Source organism: Neofelis nebulosa, chromosome 8, assembly GCF_028018385.1.
Source record: "Neofelis nebulosa isolate mNeoNeb1 chromosome 8, mNeoNeb1.pri, whole genome shotgun sequence".
NCBI lineage: Eukaryota > Metazoa > Chordata > Mammalia > Carnivora > Felidae > Neofelis > Neofelis nebulosa.
In genome coordinates this window covers 22,074,753-22,087,672 of record NC_080789.1, presented here as the reverse complement: position 1 = coordinate 22,087,672, position 12,920 = coordinate 22,074,753, and the positions used below count along the sequence as shown (strand labels likewise).

The window sequence follows — 12,920 nt, the reverse complement described above, 5'->3', positions numbered from 1 at the left end:
GGGTAAGAGGCTTTTTCAAAAGTTCAGGCAAGAGATATTAATAGCTTACATGAGAGTGACAGAGAAGAGATGGTAAGAGAGTCCTGAGTCAAGAAATATTTTGAAAGGAAAACTAGAGGACAATATTTAAACTTTTTGATCTCAGGACCCTTTTGCATCCTTAAAAATTATTGAGAATACTAAAAAGGTTTTATTCATGAGGGTCATGTCCATAAGTACTTAATATATTAAAAACTAAAACTGAGATACTTTTAAAACCTAAGAACATACAAGTGCACATTTTGTTAGCTGTAAGAGCTATGATACCACGGCACATCATAGTACAATGATGAAAAACTCCACGGAGCACTCATGCACAAACAAGAGTGAAAAAGACAAAATGTCTTTGTATTACTATGAAAATAGTTTTGACCTCACAGACCTTCTAAAAGGGTCTTGGAAACTATCAGGGAGTCCTGAACCATACCTTAGGAATTGCTGGTCTATAGGGTTTTCTGAAGAATTGGAGGTGGGGATGTGAGAGAAAGAAAAGAAACAAGGATGACAAGTCTTTTAGCCTGGGCTGCCATTAACTGAAATACAAACTTTAGTGCTACCCATGTTAAAGTCAAAATGCTCTTTAGACAATCAATTAAGATTTAGAGGAGGTGGCTGGATATGGGCCTGGAGTTCAGGAAAGTAGTCAAGGCTGGAAATATAAATTTAGGAGTAATCAGCATACAGATAGCACTTAAAGCTCTGGAACTGGATGTGAGTACATAGGGAGGGAGTGTAGATTGAAAAAATGATCCCTGGGGGCATTTAATCAATGAGTTCCATCAGTGAAATTCCAAACATCTGTTTAGAGCATAGTCTCCCTCCACTGATTAAATGTTATTTTATGCATCTTCATAATCAAATCTCCTCTTATGACACCCAGCATACAGTAAGCACTGAACTATATTTATTGAATTAATGAATAAATAAAGTAACAGAGCAGTCTGTGGTACTTTCATAGCTACATTTCACGATATTAGAACAGACAAGGTTAGGAAACTGAAGTGATTAGTTTCAGATTTATACATCAAGTATACTATTCTTCATGTGGTCAAATAGGTTTCCATGAATTTAGAGGCAGAGGTAACTGGGGGCTTTTAACTTTACCCAGTGTGAGTCAGTAACAAGTGACCTAACTGGAGATATGAGAGTAGAATTCAAATTGTGGCCTGCCACTTAAGACATTTAGGCAATAATACCAACTCTACTTTCTGGACATTTTTATTTATTTATTTATTTTTAAATTTTAGTTAATATTCAGTGCAATATTGGTTTCAGGAGTAGAATTCAGTGATTCATCACTTACATACAACACCCAGTGTTCCTCATAACATGTGACCTCCTTAATACCCATCACCCATCTAGCCCATCTCCCACCACCTCCCTCCATCAACCCTCAATTTGTTCTCTATCATTACAAATCTCTTGTGTTTTCTCTCCTTCTCTCCTTTGTCCCCTCCCCTTCCTATATGTTCATCTATTTTGTTTCTTAAATTCCACCTATGGGTGAAATCATATGGTATTTGTCTTTCTCTGACTGCCTTATTTTGCTTAGCATAATACATTCTAGTTTCATCCACTTTATTGCAAGTGGCAAGATTTCATTCTTTTTGATGGCTGAGTAATATTCTTTGTATATATATGCCTGTCTTCTTTATCCATTCATCAGTTGATGGACATTTGGGCTTTCGCCCTAGTTTGGCTGTTGTTGATAATACTGCTATAAACATTGGGGTGCATGTACCCAATTGTCCAATTGCTGAATCATAAGGTATCTGCATTGTTAATTTTTTGAGGAACCTCCATACTATTCTCCAGAATGACTGCATCAGTTTACATTCCCACTAGCAGTGCAAAAGGATTCCCCTCTCTCTGCATCCTTGCCAACACATGATGTTTATTGTGTTGTTAATTTTATCCATTCTGACAGGTGTGAGGTGGTATCTCATCGTGATTTTGATTTGTATTTCTCTCCCGTTGAGTGATGTTGAGCATCTTTTCATGTGTCTATTAGACATCTAAATGTCTTCTTTGGAAAAGTGTCTATTCATGTCTTCTGCCCATTTCTTAACTGGGTTGTTTTTTGGGTAATGAGTTTGATAAATTCTTTATAGATTTTGGACACTAACCCTTATATGATGTTATTTGCAAATATCTTTTCCTATTCTGTAGGCTGACTTTTAGCTTTATTGTTTCCTTCACTGTGCAGAAGCTTTTTATCTTGAAGTCCTAATAGTTCATGTTTGCTTTCGTTTCCCTTGCCTCCAGAGACACATCTAGTAAGAAGTTGCTCCAGCCAAGTTCAAAGAGGTTGCTGCCTCATGTTCTCCTCTAGGATTTTGATGGTTTCCTGTGTCACATTTAGGTCTTCAATCCATCTTGAACTTATTTTTGTGTATGGTATAAGAAAGTGGTCCAGTTTCATCCTTCTGCATGTTACTGTCCAATTTTCCCAACACCATTTGTTGAAGAGACTGTCTTTTTTCCTTTGGGTATTCTTTCCTACGTTGTCTCAGAATAGTTGACCAGATATTTGTGGGTCCATTTCTGGGTTTTCTATTCTGTTCCATTGATCTATGTGTCTGTTTTTGTGCTAAAACCATACTGTCTTGATGACTACAGCTTTGTAATACAGCCTGAAATCCGGAATCATGATGATTCCAGTTTTGTTTTCTTTTTCAGGATTGCTTTGGCTGTTTGGTGTGTTTTGTGGTTCCATACAAATTTTTAGAATTATTTGTTCTAGCTCTGTGAAGAATGCTGGTGGTATTTGATAGGGATTGCATTAAATGTGTAGATTGCTTTGGGTAGTGTAGACATTTTAACAATGTTTGTTCTTACAATCCATGAGGATGGAATGTCTTCTCATTTTTTTATGTCCTCTTCAATTTCTTTCATAAGTCTTCTATAGTTTTCAGAGTAAAGATCTTTTACCTCTTTAGTTATGTCTATTCCTAGGTATATTGTTTTTGGTGTAACTGTAAATGGGATTGAATTCCTTGATTTGTTTTTCTGCTGCTTCATTACTGGCATTTTATTTTTAAGATAATTTTTCCCAGAGAATTTTTCATCTATGCATTCTTATTCAGACTGCCTAGAGACGCTTAGAGAAACACATGTCAAATAATGGAATCCACTGAGATTTTTATGTATGTGGAAGAAAAACCCTGAATAACACAAAAGAAAGATCCCATTTAATAAGGGCTGTCATTGTCAATGGTATTCTGGGTACTAAATTCAAGGATTACATTTCTTGCTTAGAAAAAGAGATGAAAATTATTTTTTACATGTAGAAAATATCAATAGCAAATAATTCCTTGTTTTTCTGATAGATAATGAAGGATTTTACCAAAAGAAGATAAACGAAAATGAATAATATTCCACTGGTGTATGAATGGCATGACCTTCATATAGACTGGTGGTGATTTCAGTCATTAATAGAAGATGCAGTTCATAGAGGATGCTTTCTAGATTCTGGATTTTTCCTCTCCTGCATTAGGTCAGGCTGACCCAATACTGTGCCAATTTATCTTCATTGGCTTCTCTCACATGCCAAATTTTAGGAGTTTATACTTCCTATTGCTCTCTTATGCAGAACTCTTAGGAATGAAATTCTGGAGTCAGTGATTACCCCATATTTGGCTAGCATCATCCTAGATAGATTCAAATGATTTGGGAAACTTTAAAAGTCTCCCACCTACATTTGTTAAAGTCCAAAGTTGCTATCATCTCATTTGTGAATGAGACCATAGGAGTAAGAAGATTGTCTGTCAAAGGCTGTATTTCAAATGTGGGCAAACATGATTTAACCACCACTGTAATAACAATTTGGGTTGCTATATGGTTTTACAATTTATACCACACTGTGGCACATTTTATCCGGTTTGAGTTTTACTAGGTAATCACATGAGGCAAATATCACTGACTTTATGACAAATTGAGGTCATAAAGGTTACATAAGAGGCAGGTATGTGACAGAAGCATGATTAAAATTTAATTCCCATAAAAAGTCATATCCGAGAAAAATTTTATATATAATTCCATGAGTTTCATAGACCATCTACAGCCTATCCAAAAATACTGGGTTAAAAATTCTTGCCTTTAGAGATATTGATTTAACTGGTCTGGGATTAGGACCAGATATTTTTTTAAAAGATCCCAGGAAATTCTAATTTGTCAAGGCCTACTGGCCAATTGTTGGGGTCACTAAATTCTTTTTCATTTTTTTCCCTTTCCAAATTGTTATTTCTTTCATCTAAGATTATTTTCTGTATTTTCTTATCTTTCTGCCTTTAACCTTCTTTCACTTAGCTTTGGTGGCAAGACTCCAAATTATTGAATACAGTCTTCTTTGTTTCCCAATTTTGGGGTAAAACCGTTGCCATCTATGTTTCTGCTCTTCTTCCTTTTTCCAATCTATTATTCTCCTTTTAAACTTCATCAAGTCTCTGGAATATCAATATTCCACCTTTATCATTTTCTCTCCAATGAGCTAATTAACATTAATAGACTACTGGATTTAGAAGACCAGAGCTCTTCCAGTCAGTGGCTTTGTAACCCTGGGAATTATTCGACCTTCTTAATCTCGGCCCCAATCAGTAAAATAAAGAAAAAAAGTGCCTACCTTGTAGGGTTTTTATAAGAAATAAATGAACACACACACACAATAATAAAAATAAATGGCTCAATACTCAACAATAAAAAAAATTTAAAGATTATTTCTTTGAAGGTCTTTTTATTCTTTATCTATTTTTGTGGCAACCCAATACAATGTTCTGTACTCTGAGTTATATGCCTTTGCTTTTTACATACCCACTCTTATTTCTAATTTTACAATTTAGCATATGTATTCTATAACCCCCAGTGCCCAGCAAAATGTTATTCTAGATTTGGCAGGAATTTTATGTAACCCCATAATGGAAGGGAGAGATACTATGGCTTATTATTAAATTAATTTATTACTACCTCATTAAACACACAAAAAATAAAGAAGAATATCTGAAATATTTAATTCCTTGAGGTTGAGATATCACCTGATTTAAAGAGTCCATCATAAGTAGGAATTCAGAAGCAGCTCATCTTTCTTTTTTTTTTTTTTAGTTTTCTTTTTCAATATATGAAGTTTATTGTCAAATTGGTTTCCATACAACACCCAGTGCTCATCCCAAAAGGTGCCCTCCTCAGTACCCAGCACCCACCAACCCCTCCCTCCCACCCCCCATCAACCCTCAGTTTGTTCTCAGTTTTTAAGAGTCTCTTATGCTTTGGCTCTCTTCCACTCTAACCTCTTTTTTTTTTTCCTTCCCCTCCCCCATGGGTTTCTGTTAAGTTTCTCAGGATCCTGAGAAGCTCATCTTTCTTTAAATTATCTATCTCCCTTAGTCTCTTGTGAGAACTGGACCCTTGACTTTTTCTTTTCTTTATCCCTAGGCCTGTTTGCTTCTTTTTGATAGGGTCCCTCCTTATCTACAGAAGAATGCAGCCTAAAGTAATTTCATTCTGTTGAATTCTACTTAGGATGGGATTTAAATTATGTGGTAGGATCTGGACAATACCAGGAACACCTCAAGACGATCAGAACTTTCATATTGATCAGGTTGACTTCTTGTTAGCATCTACCTATGTTCATTAAAATGTTATAATGTTCAATATTAAGTACATGCTTGGATGATGTCAGTACTATTGTACTAAGTCTCTTTTTCTGCCTCCACCTACAGCCACTTCTCAAATGCCCTCCTCTGTAATTTAACACTTGATGTGTGTTATAAAACAGGAGAAAGAAACAGAAAAACCCATCAGGCTAAAACCACCACCAAGGGCACAGCTCAAGAATCCAGTGCTCTAACAGTTAATGCTTTATCTAACATGTTTCTTGCATCCAGCAATGCCAAGAGTGTTTTTATTAGGAAGCTAATTACATTTAATTTTTTTTATTTTTTTTAACGTTTATTTATTTTTGAGACAGAGAGAGGCAGAGCATGAACGGGGGAGGGTCAGAGAGAGGGAGACACAGAATCTGAAACAGGCTCCAGGCTCTGAGCTGTCAGCACAGAGCCCGATGCGGGGCTCAAACTCATGGGACCATGAGATCATGACCTGAGCCGAAGTTGGCCGCTTAACCGACTGAGCCACCCAGGTGCCCCGGAAGCTAATTACATTTAGTCAGTCCTCCCATTATGAAATTTAACATTTTAGTCTCCATCACTCGTCTCCCAAATCAACTTTTAGTTTCCTCTTTCTCATTCTCTACAACCAAGTTTAATTTCTTGCATCAAAAATAAAAGAAAAACTATTTCATCAATTTTGCCCTTCTTCAACACACTGGCATACTACTTTCTTTCCTTTTACAAGCAAATTATTCAAAAGATTAATCTGCAGTCAATGTACTGCTTTTCTCCAACTCTTCAACTCTCCATATCATAAGCTTCTACCTTCTCCACTTGAAGGAAATTGTATTCTTGAAGGCCTTTGCCCTCAAAATCACCAAATAAAGTGACATTTTGATCTCCCTTACCTTATCACCCTATAAGTTTTGACAATGTTGACTAATCTCTTCTTCAACTTTCTTTTCTCTTTTTATGTTCGTGATAATGTTTGGCCTTTTCTCTTTTATATCTCTCAGTGCTCCTTCTCTCTTTTGCTAAGGCCTTCTTCCTGAAGTGTATGTGAAGAAGTTACTTAAACTTCCTGGTTCTCAATTTTCTCATCTACAAAATTAAAATAATAATATCAATTCCAAAAATTTATGAAAATTAAATTATATTATGTGCTCAACAAATATTATATTCCTTAAGTGTAAACATTTCCCAGCATTCTGTCTTTGGTACTATCTCCCTTCACTAGCAAATTCTATAAATGACTGTAAAATCTTTACCCTAAACTCCTACCTCTCTCACCAGAGCTCTACTCCAATATTTCCAATTTGCATATCATGCCCAACATTCAACACATTTACAAAACCAAATTTATCATCCTTCTCCCTCACCAAAATGAACTTCTGCTCAAGTCTTTCCTATATCTATAAATATCATTCCAAAATCCCAGCCGACTGGGTTCAAGTCATTAGTCATCTCTGACTCCCTTAGATCTAATCCATCTGTCCGTACACTAATGCTTTATCCAAATTGTCTTTTGCATCAAATACTACAGAAAAAAGATAAAACATCATAACCAAGTCATATTTATCCCAGAAATGCAAGGTTGAATTAACATTAGTAAATAAAGAATGTAACTTATCACATTGATGGAACATAAGAAAAAAATTGTATGATTATATAAATATATACAGAAAAAAAGAAAATATCAATACCTTTTTATATTATAACCTCCCAGCAAAATAGGAGTAGAAGGGTACATACAAAAAACTTATAGTTGATATTATGTTTAATACTGAATTCTTTCCATCAAAGTTAGAGAACAAGACAAGGACTTTTAGTTTTACCACTTCTGCATCATTGCATTGAAGTCACAGCAGTAAGAAAAAGAAAAAGAAGGTATAAAGACTAGAAAAGAAGTAAAACCATCATTATTCTCAATGACAGAAAAAACTCTAAGAAATTAAAAAGAAACTACTATAACTTTTAAATGAAATTATCCAGGTGGTAGGATACAAGGATAAAATAAAATTCAATTGCATTTCTATGTACCAACACAATTGGAAAGTGAAAGTAATAAACAATACTAAAGCATTAAATCAACTCAATGAAGACAAGAAAGTCTTTTTCTGAGTAGGAAAGTAATGCATCTCAACTCCTACCTCACACCATACAACAACAATTTGAGATGAATCATGAACTAAATGTAAAAGCAAGAACCAGAAATCTGTAAAAAATATAGGTGCACATATTCACTACCTGGACAAGACCCAAAAAGCACTAGCCATGAAAGACGACAATTGATAAATTGGATATCACCAAAATTAAAACATTCTGTTCACCAAATTCACCATTAAAAATATTTAGGTAAATCACAGACTGAGGAAAAATATTTGCAGTGCAGAAACCTGACAAAGGACTCATATCTTTAGGAATTACAAGACAATTTATAAATAATTACTACAACCAGAAATTTAAACAACTCCATTAAAAAAAACTTGAATAGGCGCTCCTCAAAAGATCTAAGAATGGTCAATAACCACAAGAAAAGGTGCTCAATATTATTCGTTACAAGAAAAATGCAAATTGAAACTATAATGAGAAATCTTTTCACACCCATAAGAATGATTAAAGTAAAAAAAATTTAAAAGTCTAATACACCAAAAGTCTGAGAGAATGTGGAGAAACTAAAATTCTCACACCTTTCTCTTGTGATTATAAAATGGAACAACTACTCTGAAAAGTTCTTGGGAAGTTTCTTATAAAGTTATTTACTCATCTACTTTATGACCTAACAATTCCACTCTTCGGTATGTATACAAAAACATATGCCCATAAAAGGATTTGAATGTGAGTATTCACAGCACATTCGTTCAAAATATCAAACAGCAGGAAAACAACACAAGTATCAATCAACAGGAAAATGGATAAACAAATTGTACTATATTAATCCAAGAGAATACTACTCAGCAATAAAGGAACAATATGAGTGAATCCCAAAAACATTATGTTGAGTGAAAAAAGTCAGACATTGACATACACAAAACACACACACACTGGAGGATTCCATTTATGTTAAGTGCAAGAATAGACCATTCTAATCTATGGCAATAATAATCAGAAAGAAGTTGTTTTCGGGGCACTTGGATGGCTCAGTTGGTTAAGGAACCAACTTCGACTCAGGTCATGATCTCTTGCTGTGAGTATAAAGCCCCATGTCAGTCTGTGCTGACAGCTCAGAGCCTGGAGCCTGCTTGGGATTCTGTGTTTCCATCTCTCTCTGCCCTTCCCCCACTCACACTCTGTGTCTCTCTGTCTCTCAAACATGAATAAACATTAAAAAAGAAAGAAAGAAAGAAAGAAAGAAAGAAAGAAAGAAAGAAAGAAAGAAAGAAAGAAAGAAAGAAAGAAGTTGCTTTCAAGGAGGGAATGGGGGTAGTTGATTGAAAAGGGGCATGAAGCAACTTTCAGGGATGATGACAATGTTTTAATATCTTGCTTTGAGTGGTGATTACACCTACATATGCAATGGTCAAAATTCATTAAATTTTGTTTTATTCTTCAGTTGGGGAGAAAAAAAAGATGCTTCACCAAGAAAACATTTTAAAAGAAGAAAATTTATTGCAAGAAGCATGTAATTAGTAGAAAGAAGAAAACTTGGTGTGTCAACAGACTTACCTAAAATTTTTTTCAACAGCAATATTTTTTCAAGTGTTTTGAAGTCCATTTTTTGAGTTTCAGAATAATTTTATTTTCAAATATAAGTAAATAAACCCACCCTTGTGAATTCATTTAAATAGAAAAACTCAGCCTTGTGGGTCAATATAGTGGAGAAAAACAAAGAATAACCAGTAGCATATAAATATTTCAGTGTCTGTTAATTGAAAATAGAATGCTTCATAATCTGGACATTTTTAAGACATGAAAGAGCCCAAAGAGGCAAAGGTAAAAAGATCAAACACAAGATGCAGAACTAACAGCTGTGACTTAGTGAGTTAATAAATACGCTGAATAAATCAAACTCAACAAAGCACTGCAAGTTGGTAGCTTCCAAGTAATTAACACACCAACCAGAAACACATGCAATGTGTAATCAGGCCTACCTCATTTTGACAGCAAGGACTCTTTGGTTACAATGGATATTCTCCATTAATAGGTAGTCATGGAAAGGATGTTAGGTAAAGGCATGCATGAAGCAAAGGGGAAGTAACCTAACTTGCTCTACCTAAGCAGTCTTTATTTGCAGTGAATGAGATGAAAGTTCTGTTTTCATTTCCATCTATTCTATCATTTCTATTTATTCTTTCTCATTCTTCTTACAATAAGACTGAATACATCTACTACTAACATCTGGGCAAATAAATGTAAATTCATGGATAACAGTTGTATTTATACTTTTGTTTCCAAGGCTCATCAACAGTTTCAAGAGTGAAATGATCATTTCAACCATGTTATTAATTTCTAATTAGTAAATTAAAAAAAACGTATTTGAATACTACCACAAGTCATTCTAACTTCACATTTCCTACATTTCCACACATAAAGCCAGAATTAGCAGACACTTTAGAGGATTAAATCTGTGATCAAAATATAGGCTCTTATATAAGCTAACCAATAATTATCTTTTCTTTGGAACAGTTAACTCTTGACAATGTTCCATCTCTGATACACCTGTGACTTGTCAGAGCACACCAGGGAGTCTGTTACACTGTCCATCTAGCTATCCCCCATCCATGCCCTCTAGTCTCCAAACCCTTTCTTGAAATCATGTGTCTGACCTATACTCCCTCATAATTACCTCCACTTGAGTCTTCTATTTCCTGCTCTCTGCCATGAATATGGAGCCCACAAGATCAGAAGAAATAAGTAAAACACCAAAGTCTTTGAGACAAAAGTAAGAGTAGTCCAAGTGAGGTTATATTATTTTCCAACTATACACCTTAGCTGCTACTGTTCTATTACATACATACTTTCAGGCTGCACTGGTTCAAATTTAAATACCATCATCATTAGTTTCCTGAATTTCTCACTTCATTTTTTTTTCCTTCCTAAATCATCATTATAACATCTAAGAAAGGAAGGTAGAATCAGTTGCCTTCATAAACATTTAATAAAGGACAGAACCAAGGAATAGAGTCAAAAGGAATTTCTGGCTTTCATACTACCAATACTTTTTTTCAGTTTACCTAAAATAAACTAAAATAGAATAGAGAATGCAAAGAAGGATTTACAGAATAAGATCCCTTAGAATTGGTTAGATTACAAATATGTAGAAAGAAAATCTGCTTTTTATTCACTGAGTGGCTAAATGCATTTACATTAGATAGTTTATGCTGATGTAAAAATAAATGTGTTTAGTAATGGATGTTAACATATATATAAGATAATCTCTTACCTAAGTAATTAAAAATGCTGAAAATGTAATGGCTGCACAATAACACTAGGAACGCCTTCATATAATGAGAGAACAAGTGAAGACAAATGTGACATTTAGCATCTAAATCTGGCTTTAATGAGGTTTATGTCTTGAAGCAAATGAAGTAGATCAAATTTTTCTGGAAGAAAAGAAGAGATCTTTGAAGACACTTCCTCTTCCACACAGTTGGACACTGTGAAATGTTACCTTGCCAAAATGAACTTGTAAGTTCCATCCTCATACAGATGTTGTACAACCTCAAGAAGATTTTTCTAACCTCTGAGCAGGAGGAGACAACTATTATACTGAAGGGAAAAAAAGGAACTTGAATCAGTTGCACAATTAGCCCCTTTGTAGTGTCAACAGCTTTATTCATAACGCATTATCACATTCCCTTGAAATTAATGATGGTTAAATGAAACTATTTATATGAAAGTGTTCTATAAATATAGTGAATATTTAAAGTCAAAATGCTATTTATTGATGAGGATGATTATAATGAAAATAAACTAAAATAAATCATACTGAAGAAGGTAAGATATTAAGCAAATCATTGCTCATTTAGACCAAAACAGTCTTAAAAAGAGACATTTGTCTCACAAATTGGCTCAAAGGATTTGCTCATACTATATATCTAAGTGGATGGTGAATGGCATTGATTGGATCCAAAGTCCCCCTCTCTTGGATTTTATGAGGCCCATTCAGAATGAGCCAGGTTGAGAACACCACCAATTCCATGTTCTGAGTCCATCTGTTGGCAAAAATATAATGCAAACAGCTTTATAAGTGCTATTTTCAATGAAATATCACAGAACAGCTTGTCCCAATGATATTTCTAAAGCTTGCCTGCAAACCGCCTACTGGAAAATCCAACTGAAAGAGAAGAGGGAAGAGAAAGAAACCCATACATACAAGTGACAGAAATGAAAAAAGGACAAAAGGTAGAGAGAGACAAGCTAGACAAAAGTGAGCACTGGAGAAAAATAAGGTGCAATGAGGGGTGCAATATTAAACATGGACAAAAGGAGGGGCGCCTGGGTGGCTTAGTTGGTTAAATGTCTGACTTCAGCTCAAGTAATGATCTCGCAGTTTGTGAGTTCAAGCCCTGCATCAGGCTCTGTGCTGATAGCTCAGAGCCTGGACCCTGCTTTGGATTCTGTGTCTCCCTCTCTCTCTGCCCCTCCTCCTCTCACACTCTGTCTCTCTCTCTTTCAAAAATAAATAAATATTAAAAGAAATTTTTTAAACAAGGACAAAAGGCAACCACAAGGAATAGAGAATTTAAAGAAAATATATCAAAACAACTTAGGTTGGAAGATGGAGAGGTGATCACAAATAATGCAGCATGTCGAGAGAAGTGAAGACAAAAGGAGCATGAAAACCCAGAAAACATGTAATAGTTTAATAATTGGAGCATAATTATTAAAATGTAGTGAGAGAGGGGCGCCTGGGTGGCGCAGTCGGTTAAGCGTCCGACTTCAGCCAGGTCACGATCTCGCGGTCCGTGAGTTCGAGCCCCGCGTCAGGCTCTGGGCCGATGGCTCGGAGCCTGGAGCCTGTTTCCGATTCTGTGTCTCCCTCTTTCTCTGCCCCTCCCCCGTTCATGCTCTGTCTCTCTCTGTCCCAAAAATAAATAAAAAACGTTGAAAAAAAAAATTAAAAAAAAAAATAAAATGTAGTGAGAGAAAAGTGATATGAAATAGTCAATTTTCTAAGTTTCACTTGTTTTTTCACGTGATATATAAATTCATTTTTCCAAAAGCTAGTATGGATTTCAGTATCTGTCATCAACTCCAAGGTTAGGAAGCATCCTCTTCCAAGTCTCTTCTTTTAATCTAAAAATCTATTTGCATATCATAAAATAGTCCAAGCAC

At 35.1% G+C, this 12,920-nt stretch overlaps 1 protein-coding gene across 14 annotated transcripts in view; it reads right to left on the bottom strand.

Annotated features, from left to right (window-relative positions):
* ANKS1B (ankyrin repeat and sterile alpha motif domain containing 1B) overlaps positions 1–12,920 on the bottom strand; it is a 1,084,349-nt gene that overhangs the window by 641,059 nt on the left and 430,370 nt on the right. The gene's annotated exons all lie outside the window — the stretch shown is intronic.